General features: G+C 44.4%; 1 protein-coding gene across 2 annotated transcripts in view; it reads left to right on the forward strand.

The window, feature by feature from the left end:
• Positions 1–19,067, forward strand: part of LOC144782023 (cytochrome P450 2G1-like) — a 701,349-nt gene that overhangs the window by 115,676 nt on the left and 566,606 nt on the right. Inside the window, exon 1 of one of the 2 annotated variants that reach the window (XM_078661139.1) lies at positions 10,859–10,946. The exons of the other annotated variant lie outside the window; for it this stretch is intronic. The gene's annotated coding sequence lies outside the window, so the exon portion shown is untranslated. Of the gene's footprint in view, positions 1–10,858; positions 10,947–19,067 lie in introns of those variants that run through there. 2 annotated transcript variants of the gene reach the window in all.

A 19,067-nucleotide genomic window follows, 5' to 3' on the forward strand; every position in this document is an offset into this window, starting at 1 on the left:
ATCTCACCGCATTCCCAGGAAAAAGTTTCCTTAGGTTTATTTCCACTAACACACTTATATGATGATATCCTGTGTTTGGCACTTTCACCTAGTCAATTAATTTCACCCAACCCACTAGACCAATGTGGGCTCTGAACAGCTGGTTTTGAAGAATGCTGCACTTTCCTTTGACAGGACACTTCCAATTGTTCCCTATATTTGATATGGATTTGAGCGTTAACATTACAAATTCCGCAAGCATCCTTGAAAAGAAGGCCATCCGCCAAGGCTTGATGCTTCAGAACCCCTCTCACCAGATCACAGGGTTTTCCAGGGGGTCACAATTCGCTCAACTCTTGTGATGTCATGCCTGATGATCGAATAGAACTTTTACATTTCAAAGTCAACTTTATTGGTTAAGGAATCTCCTCCTTCCCTATACCCATAAGTGGCTTTAGGGACTTACGTTAAAAAAATCTGACCTTGATTCAGAGGAGTTAGCATAGTCAGCTGGCTCTCTTTGTGCACCTTCTCTCCTGTTGGGCGAAAGTGGAGAAGGGTGGGGAGAGGATGTGCCCTAACGGCTAGGGTGGTCGACCTCGATGCTGGGGAATTGAGTTCAAATGTCGGCAGGGACGCTCAACATCCTGTGATTCTGGGCAAGTCACTTAATCTCCCTATGCCTAACAAAAAGGAATGTGTTTGTCTGTAGCCCAACTGGTGCTCATGTAAAGCGCCCTGATATCTTCGGGTCTAGTTTGCGCTATATAAAAAACCCCAAAAGAAAGGATGGAAGAGATTCTCTGTGAACACTTTGTTTTTTAAATGGTGCCTCGTTGTAGGTGGCCAGCCCCCTTGAACTTTCACATCTTGAGCCACACTTGCTCGAATTCATACAACTCACCCCCCTCTCTCCCAAAAAGGCGACCGCTCGTAAGTTGTCTCCCCACACCTAAGAGTGGAATTTGTGTGTCTACCTGAAACACAGGGACTTCTGCCGGAAAATAGCTATGAGGCCTTAGTACCAATCCCCCATATGGCCCCCATCAGCCTCCACAATCTGAGCAGGGTTCTTTATTAATAATGCTTCATCAATTTTCCTTTCAAGAGCTTTTAGAATTAACTTCAAAACTGGGCCTCATCCATCAGCCCCATTATCACCTTCACCAACTTTTCCACATCCGAATTCCCACTAGGATGCTTAGCATGAGCACTAACTGCCCTCTCCTCCCCTCCAGTTTCACCATCCGCTTGTATACAAAGTGCAGAATATCTATTGTGATAAGGGACATCCAAATTAACAATAACAATAGCATTATCTTAAATAGCCAGTTCAACATTATATGAAATCTGGAGGCTCCCTGAGTGCGCTACATGTGAGACAGAGACAGGGTTCTTTGGCTTTGTGAACATATACGGGACCTTCTTCCTTGATCTTTTATTCTGGACAGAGTGAGGGAATTCATTTGAGAGAGCAGTGGTTAAAGGTAAGACAGTGGGATTTAATGTCACCTCAACTTCCTCCAATATGTCATCTATTATGTTCATTACACAGTTCTCTCCTGCTGACTTGGGACCTTTCTTTGCTGTTGGCCAACAATAGCCAATAACGACAACTGTGAACACTTTTCCTTAGTAATATGTACAGCAAATTAGAAAACGTAGCCTGGGATACAAAAAAGGAGGCTCTAAAGCAAATTACAGGGTCAATAATAGTACCTTTGTGGGGATGTCTGAGGGGTGGCCCAGCCTAGCCTCTTCCCGACTCCAATGGGTGTGGACTGGCCTGCTCTTGGCTCGGGCAAGTCTTCCTATGTAGGAGTTCTTCCACAGTGAAGTTGCCTGGGTGGCCAATCACGTTGCAGCCACGTCCTGGCTGGAGAAAAGAACAAGGCCCTCTGGGGGATGCTGTCCCCGGTTTCTAGCACGTCCCATGCTCCGTGAGTTCTTCCTAGTTAAGTGCCATGGATTAGCCAATCACATTGCAGCTGCCACCTGGCGGGAGATAAGAGCAAGGCCATCTAGGTGATGTATTCCTGGGATTCTAGTGTGTCCCGCATTGTGGGAGTCCTTCCCCAGTTAAGGGGTCTGGGTGGCCCAATCATGTTGCAGCTGCCTCCTGGTGTGAGAAAAGAACAAGGCTCCTCTGGGGGGTCAGGCCCTGGTTTTAAGCGCATCCCCAGTTGGGGTACCTTATTAGCCCTGGTGCCACACATGAAGTTCATTTCTCCCTGTACTTTTAATCCACTGTGTGGTACACACCAGTAGGGAGACCTTCTAACCCTTGCTGATCATGTTGAAACCTGCTACACCATTGGTAGTATCTCCGAGTGGTGTTCAGGATAGTCACGTTCCCCCTGCGGGAAGCATTTGAAAATCTGGAATTATAGAGTGGGAACTTCAGCAATCTAGAAACTATTAGTGGTGAAAAAACACTGTCACCCTGTTCGACAATCAAAGGATCATACAGGAGCCACCAACACATTATACCCCTCTCTGGTCTGTTTCCAATATTGGACTGTGTAGTTGAGAACCTGCTGCCTAGTGACAAGGGTCTAGTTTGTACTCTGCAGCTGCTTTCTCCTCAAATCTCAGTTTTTGTTAGTATTAGCTAACTCCAAAAAGTTGAGACACATGCCATCCTCCAAATCTACCAGGTACCTCGTACTCGTATTATGTCCCCGTGAACAGTTCCAAAAATAGATTGGCCAGCTAACAGCCAACCACACATCTAGGTAACATGAGGTAGGTGGTACACATTCCTTCTTGTGTACTCCCCTGTCGTCACATGGGTGGCATACATCCCATTTGGGGTCTAATGGATACCTCATTAGAAGTTGACAGATTCAATGGTTCTCATGGCTTAAAGTCCTAGGGAGTTTCTCATGTATTTTCTCCAAGGGGTGAGATGCTGGTCTTTGTAACAAGGACACCACACAGGTATTTATAAGGCTTACCAGAACAAGGCATTCCTGCAACTCGTTTTTGATTATAGTTTACAGTATACAAAATAGGATGATAAATGAAAACTCAATTGCTGTAAAGTTGAATAAGCAAGCTCTATGCTCAGTCTCATGACCCTGGGTGCTGTCATCTGCTTCTCGTCCTGGCCTGCAGTTGTCTACTTCTGGGTCGGTTGCCCAAACTTGCCCTGCAGTAGTCTCCTCAGTCTAGCTTTCAGCAGGTGCGGACCCACGCCCTTCTTCAAGATTTGTTGTCTAGATTTTACTCAACGGTACAAAAGGGGGTGGTGATGGACGGAACATCAGAGCCAATCAAACACTCACACCCAGTCAAAAGATCTGGGTTTAATCCATCACCGTTCTTTAGCCCACTCTGCCAACCCAGTTCAGACATGGCTATATGCAAATCAGTCTGACCCTGTGCCTCATGGGAACAGTCCAGCCGACTGCCAAGCCATGCCTTCCCTGGACTGGAAACAAGCTTCCGAGGACCGGTTTCTGGCATTACAGCCGTCTTCAGCCCGGCTTGCCTGAATCCAGTGGCAAAGTGAGCAAGGGACTCACGTCTGAGCATACCCTGCCACACTTATGGCGGCCAAAAGCGGTACAAAAGGGGGTGGTGATGGACGGAGCATCTGAACCAATCAAACACTCACACCCAGTCAAAAGATCTGGGTTTAATCCATCACCGTTCTTTAGCCCACTCTGCCACCCCAGTTCAGACATGGCTATATGCAAATCAGTCTGACCCTGTGCCTCATGGGAACAGTCCAGCCGAACTGCCAAGCCATGCCTTCCCTGGACCGGAAACAAGCTTCCGAGGACCGGTGTCTGGCATTACAGCCGTCTTCAGCCCGGCTTGCCTGAATCCAGTGGCAAAGTGAGCAAGGGACTCACGTCTGAGCATACCCTGCCACACTTATGGCAGCCAAAAGCGGTACAAAAGGGGGTGGTGATGGACGGAGCATCTGAACCAATCAAACACTCACACCCAGTCAAAAGATCTGGGTTTAATCCATCACCGTTCTTTAGCCCACTCTGCCACCCCAGTTCAGACATGGCTATATGCAAATCAGTCTGACCCTGTGCCTCATGGGAACAGTCCAGCCCGAACTGCCAAGCCATGCCTTCCCTGGACCGGAAACAAGCTTCCGAGGACCAGTTTCTGGCAGTACAGCCGTCTTCAGCCCGGCTTGCCTGAATCCAGTGGCAAAGTGAGCAAGGGACTCACGTCTGAGCATACCCTGCCACACTTATGGCAGCCAAAAGCGGTACAAAAGGGGGTGGTGATGGACGGAGCATCTGAACCAATCAAACACTCACACCCAGTCAAAAGATCTGGGTTTAATCCATCACCGTTCTTTAGCCCACTCTGCCACCCCAGTTCAGACATGGCTATATGCAAATCAGTCTGACCCTGTGCCTCATGGGAACAGTCCAGCCCGAACTGCCAAGCCATGCCTTCCCTGGACCGGAAACAAGCTTCCGAGAACCAGTTTCTGGCAGTACAGCCGTCTTCAACCCGGCTTGCTTGAATCCAGTGGCAAAGTGAGCAAGGGACTCCCGTCTAAGCATACCCTGCCACACTTATGGCGGCCAAAAGCGGTACAAAAGGGGGTGGTGATGGACGGAGCATCTGAATCAATCAAACACTCACACACTGTCAAAAGATCTGGGTTTAATCCATCACCGTTCTTTAGCCCACTCTGCCACCCCAGTTCAGACATGGCTATATGCAAATCAGTCTGACCCTGTGCCTCATGGGAACAGTCCAGCCCGAACTGCCAAGCCATGCCTTCCCTGGACCGGAAACAAGCTTCCGAGGACCGGTTTCTGGCATTACAGCCGTCTTCAGCCCGGCTTGCTTGAATCCAGTGGCAAAGTGAGCAAGGGACTCACGTCTGAGCATACCCTGCCACACTTATGGCGGCCAAAAGCGGTACAAAAGGGGGTGGTGATGGACGGAGCATCTGAGCCAATCAAACACTCACACCCAGTCAAAAGATCTGGGTTTAATCCATCACCGTTCTTTAGCCCACTCTGCCACCCCAGTTCAGACATGGCTATATGCAAATCAGTCTGACCCTGTGCCTCATGGGAACAGTCCAGCCCGAACTGCCAAGCCATTCCTTCCCTGGACCGGAAACAAGCTTCCAAGGACCGGTTTCTGGCATTACAGCCGTCTTCAGCCCCGCTTGCTTGAATCCAGTGGCAAAGTGAGCAAGGGACTCACGTCTGAGCATACCCTGCCACACTTATGGCGGCCAAAAGGGGGTGGTGATGGACGGAGCATCTGAACCAATCAAACACTCACACCCAGTCAAAAGATCTAGGATTAATCCATTACCGTTCTTTAGCCCACTCTGCCACCCCAGTTCAGACATGGCTATATGCAAATCAGTCTGACCCTGTGCCTCCTGGGAACAGTCCAGCCGAACTGCCAAGCCATGCCTTCCCTGGACCGGAAACAAGCTTCTGAGGACCGGTTTCTGGCATTACAGCCGTCTTCAGCCCGGCTTGCCTGAATCCAATGGCAAAGTGAGCAAGGGACTCCCGTCTGAGCATACCCTGCCACACTTATGGCGGCCAAAAGCGGTACAAAAGGGGGTGGTGATGGACGGAGCATCTGAACCAATCAAACACTCCCACCCAGTCGAAAGATCTGGGTTTAATCCATCACCGTTCTTTAGCCCACTCTGCCACCCCAGTTCAGACATGGCTATATGCAAATCAGTCTGACCCTGTGCCTCATGGGAACAGTCCAGCCCGAACTGCCACGCCATGCCTTCCCTGGACCGGAAACAAGTTTCCAAGGACCGGTTTCTGGCATTACAGCCGTCTTCAGCCCGGCTTGCTTGAATCCAGTGGCAAAGTGAGCAAGGGACTCACGTCTGAGCATACCCTGCCACACTTATGGCGGCCAAAAGCGGTACAAAAGGGGGTGGTGATGGACGGAGCATCTGAACCAATCAAACACTCACACCCAGTCAAAAGATCTGTGTTTAATCCATCACCGTTCTTTAGCCCACTCTGCCACCCCAGTTCAGACATGGCTATATGCAAATCAGTCTGACCCTGTGCCTCATGGGAACAGTCCAGGCCGAACTGCCACGCCATGCCTTCCCTGGACCGGAAACAAGCTTCCGAGGACCGGTTTCTGGCATTACAGCCGTCTTCATCCCGGCTTGCTTGAATCCAGTGGCAAAGTGAGCAAGGGACTCACGTCTGAGCATCCCCTGCCACACTTATGGCGGCCAAAAGCTGATTTTACTCAACAGCATCTGGTCGAACTGGGCTCTTCTTGACATGGGTCAGATGAATCAGGGTCTGGCACATGTCTACTTTGATAGCAGTGTGCCAAGTCAGTAGGACCTAGCAGGGTGCACACTTTTTCCTTATGAACTGATTTAATGTAAAGGGTATGGAAACCCTCTTCCAAAAAGGATATACTATTGGGTTAGACCAGGATTCTTACTGGGATTGAGTCTACTATTCATCAAAAACCAAAGGGAGAGCTTCTGGCCATTTGAGGCCTATATCCGGACAGATTTTTGCTAGTTTAGTCTTTATCTGTCCAATCATTCTTTGCACCGTTCCGCAGGATTGGGGATGAGGTTTGTGTTTCCAAGGAGAACCTGTTCATAGTTTTTTTGGCTTTAGAGTGAGAATTTCCGGGAGCTGGAATGAAGGAGCGGTGCAGCGACTGCACACGGGACTGCAAGGGTGAGTGAGTGTCTTAGGATGAATGAATGAATGAATGAAATGGCTTTTATAACGCGCAACTATGCCCAATGGGCGTCAAGGCGCCTAACTCAAACAACTAGCTAAGGGCAGTCAGATACAGGAGCTTACTGATATGCTTTAGTGAAACACCAGGTTTTCAACGCTTTCCTGAAGAGATCAAGTGAAGGCTGTAATTTGATCTCCAGGGGAAGTGTGTTCCATAACTGGGGTGCCAGAATGGAGAAGGCCTTGCTCCCCCATCTAGCCTTCTTAGCGCGTGGAACCACCAGTAGGTTTAGCTCTAGATAATAAATAGATTACTCAACAAGTGAGGTTGCCGAGGCGACCGCACAAAGACAGGGCTACTTGCCCTGGGCCACAGGCTAAGTAGTGGCTCTCTGGCCTTTGTCTGAGAAGGGTTGTGTTAGGCCACCCACCAGAGGCCACTCCTTGGAGATCATGTAAGGAAACAGTGAATGGCTTTTGGTAATCAGGATGAAATAAGGCAGAGTAGAAGACAATGCTTGCTTCAGGTGATAAAGGCCTCCTTCTTAGAGGGTGCCCGCCGAACTCAGTGTGGGGCACTATCAGTGATGAGTGCAAACAGTGATTTGGCTACGAGAGTGAAAATGAGAATCGACAAATGACAGAAACCAGTGAACCCAAAACCTGCTCTACTTGCCATTGGCAATAAGCTTGGAAATAGCAGGCTCTACTTGCATGCAGGCAGGAGTCATAATTGTGGATGTGCATGAAATGACATGACCTTAATACATGACTTCTGGGAGGCAAATATGAAGGTTTGAAAGTAATGCCTTGTTACCTCAATAGGCTAGTTCGATAAATAGAACATGAGAGTCAGAACGTGAAACTTCCTCAGAGGGAATAGACAACAAGAGATCGTCCACGTATTGTGTCAGACAGAGCCCCCTAAAGAAACAATATCCTACAAGTCATCCTTCACTATCAAGGAGAAAATGGTGGTCCTTTTCACAATACGTCATTGGTGAATGAATCCAAGAAAGTTGGTGGGAATGAAATGGAACAGAAAATAAAAATGGGGAATCTTGGCAGATAGGAATGGAGAAAAAGGCACAACACAGGTCCGTCCACACCAGCAAAGTATGCAGCACATGCATGAATGGTGTTCAGAATTGTAGCAGGGATACAAAGACTAACAAACTTGTTTGCAGCTCTAAGATCTCGAAAGAAGCTGTACTGTGGAGTACAATTTGGCAAAGGTTAGGGTTTCATGCAGGGAAGACAGGGATATACCAGGGTGAAATGCAAGGTATCAAAACACCTTGTTGCAGGAGAAACTTGAAAATGGGGTGTATGCTTTTTATGGATTGGTTGGGGAATTGTTACTGTGGCTTACAGGAAAACGGGCAGAGTGTGCAGCAGGTAATTTGTACATGGTGGGCTGACATCAGTAATCCAACTTTATTTGGATGGGTAGACCATAAACAAACAGATGCATTGTTTAAACAGGGCAGTATGTCACGATTGTGTCTTCTGGTGACTCTTCAGCTAATAGGGAACAAAGGCTATGCACTTTGCCATTTGGGAAAAAAGTGAGACGTCCCTCTGGGTTCACAATATTATCTGATATAATATAATTATCTGATGCTTGTGGGCTATGAAGGAACAGGTTTGTTTTTTATGGGACCAAAAGAGACCGAAATAGGTTCAGACAGCGGCAGGCTTATTGTGGTACCAGCAAAGCCCAGAACTACTTTAACATCCGATGGAGGTATTTGTCCAACCTCCAGAGAGCTCAACGATGCCCCAGTGTCGACCATCTTCTCATATGGACACCTGTCATTAGTGATGGTAACCTGATGGTCCAACTCCTAACAGGGCATAATCGTGCTAGGCACTTTGGGATGTGGAGAAGATAGTCAGAAACCAGATGGATCAGGAACATTGACATTCTAGGAGATTTGTAAGATAGGAACCTTGAGACGGTTTGTACTGGATCTGGGGTATAATCTGCCTCGCTGGTCGAGTGTTCATACTCCTCTTCCTTGGGCTGGACCTTTCTCATTACCCCGTTACATGACAATGTCTTCACTCATCCTCTGGATGGGACCCAGTTGTCTGGGCCCTGAGGGCCCTTGTTTAACTTATCTCTCTGTTTTTTCTGCCCTAAGTGGGCGGCATTGACAGTAGCTGTGGATGTCCCATAGCCTGCCACACCACACGTTGTTTCTCAATATACCCTCTAAAGTAGGAAAGTGAATTTCTAATGTACACCCCCCAGACACTAAGGGCGCAGAATCTTCCAAATCTGGATTTGCACCCTCCACATCCTCCCCTATGTGATGCAAGAATGTCCATCACTCTAGAGGCTATATCAGCTGGATGCTCATCTACTTTCTGCATGAAAGACTCTACTTTTGTCCAATTTACTTGTGTTTTCCTCAGCTATTCCATTGCCAATATAGTTGTCATCTGGACTGTCCTCAAAGTGACCAGATGGGCAATATCTGCAACCTGTATCCACCAGTCAAGGCATTGCAGAGCCTATAACGGCATATCAGGATCATCAGTGTTAGCTGTATTGGTCTGGGCAATTGCTTTTTTCTTCTCTGCTGAGGAATGAACGTGTCTAACATCATATCATTGTCTGCTCAGTTGGGGTTTTGCAAATAGCCTGAAATCACCTGATTTAATCACAGGAATTATCACTAAATTTGGGGAAGGTCTGTTGTCACTGAATTAGGTCGGAGGTGGCCCACTGAACATGGACTAGAGTGGTTTACCCCCAGTCAGTTGTTGGTGGATATACTCTAATAGGAGATATTTGTGATGTATTTTCCCTGCTTTTATGGCATCATTTCCCCTTCTTCCGTTTAACGAGTAACTATGGCTCCATGTTGGGCCCCTCCTCATTTCTATCAGCTGCAGCATCCTTAAATGCCTCTTCCCCATCTCACTATTCCTCCTCCCCCTGTTGAGATTGTTGCATGGTGATGGGCGGTGGAGAGCAGAGGCTATCCTAACTCCACCTGATGCTGCCAATGTGGAGTTGCAAGACGTGTCTATGGGGTTGTTTAGTCTCTGTCTTCTGGACAGGGCCTGAAGGACAAACTGTTAATGTGGGCTGAAGCACCCCAAATCCCCTTTAGTCTCTTGTCTGAGGGCATGGAGCTGTTTTATAAGTTTCTTATCAAAGACTTGCAAACTAACAATTATAAATTCATCATACCTTTAAGGCGTTTCATTATATATATGACATATCATAATAATCCATTTACCCTTGGCAGGTCTGCTCCAGAAACCCATGCAAAGATCTCAATTGGCAAGATGAAAAGTACCATCATCAGGAAATTGCAGCTCTTGTTTGTCAACAGCATATCTTCCATACATGACACAATTACACTAAGTTTTTCTGTGACAATTCCCTTGTTCACTGAAATTCAGAAAATGTTTACACATATGTCACTGGGATATTCTCAGAGGGACAAGAAGACATTCCCTCAATAATTCCACCCCTATTCATTTCTCTGCTACAACAGTCACGCTTCATTTCCAAGTGCAAAGATTACATCCATGCAAATAGATCAGGTCACAAAGCGACTGCCTCCCTTGCTGCCGAAAAATGAGAAGAAAAATTAGCAAATAGACAGAGAAATGGAAAGTGTCAGACACACAGAGTCCCTCGCATTCGACCAACAGTGGGATATAATGGGGAACTCCACTAGCCACTCAATGCGGGGCCAATGTCAAGTGTGTACCTAGAGTCATGAGATAATGCACTTGGACAGAAGACATTCAAACAAGGATTCATACACACATCATCAGTTCCTCACCCGCCTTGGATCTAGACTGTCTTGAACAGTGGTGGCTTCTCCACTAAGGCAGAGGAGAGACACTCTACTGCTATTTCAGCAGTGCATAAAAGCAAATGATAATAACAGGGCGCTATTATCATTTTATTTTTCTTTGCGGTACTCGGAGTCGGGGCAGGGCGGGACTCTGTGATGCCAGAGCGGAGTGAGGAGTGGTTTGCACTCCTCTAAGTGCGCTTGACGGCTTGGCCAGCCCTCTAGGGCCAGCCAAGCTGTCATGCGCACTTAGCATGTGTTGCACAGCCCGTCGAGAACAGGCCCAGACTCCCAGGCATTGCCTGACCGCCCAAACTGGCTGCTCAGACCAATGACGAAGCTCATGCAGCATTGTGATTGGCTGGGAGAGTCCGGAAGCCTGAGTGCTTCCGGTGCTTGCAGCAGATCTGAAGAGGACGAAGGTGAGGCACCAGGCAGTGTGGTGGAAAAGGTATGTTTATTTGTAATTTTTTTAAAACACTCCTCTCCCCCCCCCCCCCCGCTTCACCACCCCTGTTCCAAGGCAGCCGCCAGTGGTCTTGCGGTGGAGAGACGACGGGGAAAGAGCCTGCGCCTTTCTCCTGGAGGGGGCTCAAGAGGATACTTTTTAACAGGAAATCCCTTTTTATCTTGCCCCTCTTGATCCCTTACCTGGTGCTTCTGAATTGCTGATTACCACTGTTTGCTGCGGGTTGGCAGGCAAGAAGAGACCCCAGACAAACTGTGGTCTGGCACCCTTCCAAGAATCAGTATAATTCTATGAAGGGGTGAAACATCATTGATGGCATAACACTGATTTAACTCTGAGAAAACAATGAATAATTTTTGAACAGTCCTACTAAATAGTCCACTGTTACAAAAGACTTTGAATGACAACTTAAATGATACAAGTAATATAAAGATGCCAAAGGATGTTACAGAAAGAAGGTTGTTAATAACTAACAAACAATTCGTGAAGCACTTATTATAAGCCTGTTGAGGCTTTTAATAGCTCACTAATGGTCAAATCTACAAACCCCCCCACATTGGTGAAAATGCTTAGGGGGATAGCTCCCAACTATTGTTTGCCTAATCTTCTAGACTTGGCACAACTTTTACTTCATTATGTGGGAGAAAAAGAAGAAAAAAATCTGAATATATATAATGCAGACCACAACACATACCCCACTAGCAGGGATGATTCGAAAATCAATATAATTCTGCAAAGAAAATGTAATACTGTACATGTAACTATAAAACACAATCCATTGATGCAGTATAGTTCAAACTCAAATCAAGACGAATTATGAATCCAGTGATGGGTATAAAAGCAATAAAGGCATAATTTTAATTCAGCATCAAAATAACGGTTAATTTCTGGAACTGCCATACTGAAATGTCCATCGCCCAAAGCGCCTCCAAGATCCTACTGATTGTGAGACAAACCATTGCACATACACACCGGAGAATACGGCCATTGCTTACTGTTAAAGTAAGCACTAGTACCCCAAACAATTTCATTACCTAAGCGATGTTAATAATTAGTTAACTTTTGTGGAACACTGATGACAAACCTTTTTACGAACTTAACAGTTCACTGACTCTTAAATCCAGCGGTCGAAGAGGGCAGGATAGGAGGGGCACGATGTGCCTGTACTTATTTAATTTATGAAAAACCACTTGTCTACTTTTTGTGAAAAGACAACTGTCCTGGGACGGTGTATTCCGATAGTTTAAATGCTTCAGCTGAAATGTCATTCCAGGGGTCTTCTGTGCTGTGAAACAGAAGGCGGGCACTCATCTAAACAATAAACACGCCTTCTTGCCAGAGTATCTGCTCGCCTGAAAGAATGCAAATGTACACAACTGTTTAATTTGTTAATGTAAAGGGTGCTTGGGAGTCAGTACTGGCTTTAGTTAATGGAATCACTTGAAGCTTTATGATAAAGATTTATTCTTTTTAAGATGTAGTGATGGAGCAAGGTCTCGTAGAAAAGAGACCTGCTCGGAAGCAATCCACTTGTTTAACTCACTAACAAAGTTATTAATACGTTTTGTAAAAACGAATACGTATCACATGGACACGCGGGTTAGGGAAGCTTGTGTATGTGTGTACTAACAATGAAGAAGGACTAATACCGCTTTAAACGGGGAAACTGTTGTGTGCATGCGTCAACTACATCTATGTAGGATGACGTACTAATGTTTGAGGGAAATTCTGGTGCATGAGCAGAAGATACTAAAATAGAGTCTTGAATACCATCTGCTTGTTTAAACTAAATCGAGTTGTTTTACTAATGCTAATGCGGGGAAAAGATATTAATAAATAAATTGGGATATAGTGGAAGTGGGTGGTATACAGTGTAGACACTTTATTTCTGAAAGTAACATCTGTCTTTATCATTAGTGCGTATTTGGGCCTCCCTTGCATAGCCGGATTGAATGAAGTGCATGCCCATTGACTGAAGCCATGAAGGCCATGACTGTGCAGTTTAATGGGAGCCAAAGGACAAGTGCAACATCCTGGGAACAGGATGGTGTAGAGTTCAACAATGAAGAAAGACATTCATGAACGACTTAAATTGTTTCCATGTTGATACTCTTAGTATATGGGAATGAAATGTATGAATACAGAATGAGGAGATGGGTTTGCGAACAATAGTTGAACTGATTTTAGTGACATGCAAGCATGCTGTTATGAAGAACCCCCTTTGCCTGACCAATCAGATTTCGTATTTTTACGATATTGAAACAGTAATGGGTGGAACATGCAGAACGAAAGGTGTAATTAAGACAGTTTTAGTTAGTTAGTCAGAACAGAAGATGGAGAATTGCTGAATGCAGATGATGAAGTCTTGCTGTCGGGAAGAGAAGCTGACTGTTGGGAGATGTGGGAGTTGCTGATGAAGGACTGATTGCAGAACTTGAAGCAGAAATTTCTATCCTAATTTAATTGGGTTAGATCAGAAGATCACAGAAGAATCTCGAGGAGGAAGAGAGTGTATGGGAGTGGTGCAACGCAACCGTCGATATTCTAGAGAGGTCAACTATCCTGCTCTTAAGTCTTTGTCTCCTGACCTATCCCAGGGGACCCCTACCAGCTCTTTGGCCAGGGGGTTGGTCTTTCACACCATCCTTGTAACTATAATTATTTGTTATTTGAGGAATGTTCTTTTCTCTCTGTCCTCTTTCTCTCTGGGTAGTGATTATTGCATGAGTCCGAGGCATATGTATGGTGATTATGAATTGAATTTTCTCTCCAATGAACGAAGGTGACTGCAGTGTATTGAGTTGTTCACATGAATTTAATTTGTCTGTGGTTACTTACTGTTAATAAATGAAAGTTAACGTTATGTTAATTATCACCATCAACTAACTCAACTAATGGTCCATCGACCAGAGGAAAGAACTTGTTGATCTGTGTAGGGTCAGTTAAGGATGAACTAAAAGTATTGAATAAACTAATCCTAAACAGTTTGTGAAATTTAAATCAGAAAACCCTCTTAACCGACCAGCTGTTTCTACCACCGTGAGTTTAATGGGCCCAGGTGAGTATATGGTAGTAGATTATCTGTTATTGGTGGACCGCTGGATCAGTAGTGCAAGGGAATTATTGCTGAGCTGTGAGATGCATGCTTTTTAAGGGACATGCACTATGTACAGTCTGGGTATTACTAAAATCTATATTTTGGAAGCATGCTTTTATCTTAGAAATTTCTGTGCATTTTGTAAACAGTCTATCCTATAGTGTGTGTAATGCAAGTTTAAATTAATGACTTACATATTCACAGTGCTTTCTGTCAGGCTAGGACCTCGTAGCATTCAAAATACACAAGTCATATTCTTAACTGCACCAACCAAGATTCAATTCTGTAGCTCTCTGGTTACTCACAGACCTCTGCAGTGCATTAACTAACAGAGGTTTCATAATGTACCATAGCTGAACGTGAAAAAACAAAAAAGCTTACTGAATATTTTTTTTTAAGCCACACATTTGTCCTCACCCTCCACTGACCCCGCCCCATTCTACGCAGCAACACAGTTCCCATACTGTTTTTAATTCACTTCCACCACTGCTATATCTACAAATCCCACACTTAGTTGATAATGATCCTGTGAACTTTTTTCCTTACATATACAAATGAAACCAATAAAGGACTTAACTGTCCATGACTAAGAGTGATTTTGATTGAAACGCTTTGACTTTTGTGCTGTATTTCATGTATTTTGAACAAATAAAGAATTAACATTTACAAAAACCTGAACTACCTCTTGTGCCATCTCTCTCTCTACTACATTGACATAATATGGTCAAGGATCGGCCCAACGGCATGCATCGGCCCTGACTGCAGTGCATTGCAGAGAGGAGGTGGGTAACCCTTCTGCATGGCAAAATATATATAAATAATATATGAATACTTATGTCAAGTCAGTGAAAATAAATGTGGTCTAGTAACACGTTACACAGAGCAACGTTCCTAAAAGCACACATTTACTACTATAGTGCATAGGTAAAATTTGAGTTTATTACCACAGTGTAGCAAAATTGATATGCCTCACAGATTGCAGGTAACAGAACTAGTTTACAAATGAAAACAACTTGTTTACCATACTGCACAAATGTAACTCCTTGCATCCTGGTTTTGGTTAAAAATCTTTCACTAACCCCTCCGCTGCGCTGAACGTTCCGTGCTGGTGCAGAACGTTCTATTGCACGGGCGGGGCCGCGACGTTCAACAGACATGCGCAGCACTACCGAGGTAGTGCACGGGACGTCTGCTGAACATGCGCAGGGGTTAAAGCAAGTACACATGAAAAATACTACAGTGTAAACCATATATGCAGATGCTCTGAATATAATACTCTGCTTATTACTTTTTGTGAGGTGGGGAATCGCGGCTCATTTGAGTCTCTCTTGTGACTCATGACCCCTCCCCTTCTCAACATTGATGATAAATAGTATATTACACCTTTTCTCTCTCTCTCTCTATATATATATATATAATACAACAACAATTCCGCTCCTCCTTATGTGAGCTGAAAGTAGAAAGCACTCAGGTCATCCGGTTTCAAAAGTGGTTTATTGGCAGACCCCCTGCCCCTCCAACAGACGCGTTTCGCCTCACGGCTTTGTCAGTGTCGGTGAGTGTGACAAAAGTAAACCATTATATTGTCCGCCATTCACATGTCGTTGTAATGGACAGTGAAAGTGGACTTCACCTCTATGCTCCAACGCAGCGGCCATCTTAGTATGTTACAATTTGGAGCATAGTGCCTTTTTTGTCTTAGTTATAACGGTTTCAAAAGTGCAAGTGCAGTGTTTAAAAAACAGATTTACAGTGCAATTCATTTTGTCTAGAAATATACAAAATCTAAGCAAAGGGGGGGGGAGAGAAGAAAAAGGGCAAAGATATACAAAAATTATCAAGGAAAGAAAATATCTTTTAGTTCTGAGACAGAAGTATTTCATATTTCCCTAGAACAAGTATACTTTCACTTTAGTAATTCAGCTGATTTAACACAGTTTCATATTTTCCTTTGTTTGAAAATATTTGTTAAAGCCTCTCAATAAGCAACTGATGTGCCTTAATATGTGTAGGAACTCTTCCATTTTTCCCCTTGTCCCCTTGTTACTTAGTAGTGCCCTGTATGGGCTTGCTCTGTGGTGATTACGCCCTGTATGGGCCTTTGTGCATATTTGTTTGTCCCTAGACTGGGGAGAGAGAAAGATGGAGGAATTGTTAGGTCGGATGGTATTAGTTAAAATGGTATTCAGATCGGGGGGGAGTAGATGTGGCTCTATTCAGTTGGTTTACATTTTCTATGTAGTCCCACATATCTAATGATAGTTTCTCCCACTACTCTTTACCAGTTACTATTCTGCCCCTGTAGCCAAGATTCCTTTACAGGTGTACCCATAATTCCTCATCGTTATTCAGCACTATAGGCCATTTACTTTGTAGGTCAATAATATATTTGGACTCCAACACCCTTAGAGCTTTAACACGATCACCTCCTCTCTCCTTTCTATTCACCTGGTCTATGCAAAAGAAGGTGAGTAGGTCTCTGTTACTGTTGTGATGTGTTTCGAAGTGGCGTGCCACGGGGTAGGTCTTATCCTGATTTGTTATCGCACGCATGTGCTCCAGTACGCGTTTTTTGGCGGGGTGGATTGTGCTTCCGATATACCTCTTGGAACAGGGACATTCCAAGCAGCATATCGTGAAGTCCGAATTACAGTTTAGGAATTTTACAATCTCTCTTGTAGGGCATGGATCATTGGGTCTCCCTTCATATTTTGTTCTTTTCTTTCTGTACTTGCAGGCCTTGCAGCGCATGCACGGGAAGAAGCCTTTAATATGCTTCATAGTTGTTATTTTGGGTGGGGCCTCGAAGTGACTTTGTATCAGATGATCATTCAATGATTGACAGCGTCTGTAGGTTATGGATGGATGTGCAGGTATGATTTTCTTCAGAATGGTATCTTTTTGTAGAATGGGCCAATTCTTATTAAACACCTGTACCAATTCTCCTGATTTTATGTTAAAATTGGTAATCATCCTTGTAATTCCTTCTGATTCTGTTTTGGTCTAATCTAACAGTATGTCTTTTCTGTCAATCAGGTCTACTCTACTTGCTGCATTCTCCAGTATTCTTTTAGAATAGCCCCTTTCTTGGAATCTCCTAATGACGTCATCCCGAGCTTCCACAAAATCCTCAACGCTTGAGCAATTGCGTTTCAGGCGGAGTAGTTCTCCAAATGGAATATTTCTGATTAGGCTCTTTGGATGATGGCTTGCCGCATGTAATACGGCATTGCCTGCCATGGGCTTTCTATAGAGTTTCGTGTGGAGTGTACTATCTGCCACATAGACCTCTAGGTCCAGATAGTATACTGAGGTATCACTGATATTACTAGTGAACCTCAGATTTAGCTCATTGTCATTTAACGTGGCTACATACTCCTCCGCGGAGGCCCTGTCGCCACGCCAAACGACGAAGAGATCATCAATATATCTGGCCCAGATCATGATATGATCTAGCCATTTATCATTGGTCCCACCCCAGGCCACGTGCTTCTCCCACCAGCCCACGAACAAGTTCGCGTAGCTGGGGGCGAAGCACGTGCCCATGGCTGTCCCACGTGTCTGCCTGTACAAGGTGCCAGCAAATAGAAAGATGTTGTTTTCGAGACAGAATTTGGTCATGGTGAGGATCATTTGATTATGTTGGTGGAATTTGGGCGGGTTTCTGCCTAAAAACCTGCTAACAGCAGAGATGCCATCCTTATGGCCAATACATGTATAGAGATTGGCGACATCTAGGGTAATCAGGAACATGTCTGAGTCCCATGTGATGCCATCAATCAGTCTGAGGAAGTCCTGAGTGTCCCTCACATATGAGGATAGATCTCTTACAAAGGGTGCCAAATATGTATCAATGAACCTGGATGTGTTTTCCAGAAGACTGTCTATCGATGAGACTATAGGTCTCCCTGGTGGGTTCTTAATGTCTTTGTGCACCTTGGGAAGGTATTAGAAGGTGGAGATAACCGGATTCTCGCACTGTAAGTAGTCAAAATCATTTTTATTAATCCTCCCATCATTCCTCCACCCTTCCAGTAAAGTCTGGTATTTCACGGTGCATTTCACATAGTCTGGTCGAGTGATTGTCTCATAGCAGTCTTTGTCCATTAATTGCCTCATTGCTTCTTGCTTATATTTTTCTTTGGTAAAGATGACAATGTTAATCTTGTCAGAGGGTTTGATTTCAATGCTCATGTCCGTCCTCAATGATTTAATGACCTCCCATTCTTTTCTGGAAATATTGAAATTTTTCATATTCATCTCGGTTGTTTTAGTTGCTAGTTTTTGAAGGTCTGCTAGAAAAGCATAGTTGAAGACATCCACGGCATCATGTGATGTTTGAGGGAGAACCTCCGATTTTTTCTTTAGATTACTCTGGTCTCTTGTTGAATTCCCTCTAAAAAAAATTTAAATCTATATATATATATATATATATATATATATATATATATATATATATATATATATATATATATATATATATATATATATATATATATATATATATATATAATGTCAGTGTAGTTATAATTGGGCCAGTGTTTCCATAAGGCCAGGAAGGCATTTTTTTGTTATTTTAATATAACTTTGCCACTGTTCGATGAATCTTCACAGAAGTTTCCCAAAAAAGTTTACTTACTTTGGGTCCTTTATGGGAAGTGTTGGCTGATCTGTCAAGATCTGCCAAGAAAAAGGGGGGTGGGTGGGCCCCAAAACATCTATCTCCCATTTTAATTTCCAAGGGAAGCCTTGCTCTCTGATCGGAAAAAAAAATACAACAGAACTATACCAAATTTGGCAGAAGATTTGAACTTTACTCAGAAAGCTTGCTTTTCATTATTTAGTGTAAATTCATTCTGCAGTTTTTGAAAAATTTGCATTTAAAAAGGTGGTAATCCCTTATAAAAGCTAAGATATCTGGACTGTTGCATACCATAAGAATCCGTACGGAACTTCAACGATCCTGACAATTTAAAAAGATTTACTCCAATCTTATTGGCTGAGGC

The sequence above is a fragment of the Lissotriton helveticus genome, chromosome 9 (genome assembly GCF_964261635.1).
Source record: "Lissotriton helveticus chromosome 9, aLisHel1.1, whole genome shotgun sequence".
Classification (NCBI taxonomy): Eukaryota; Metazoa; Chordata; class Amphibia; order Caudata; family Salamandridae; genus Lissotriton; species Lissotriton helveticus.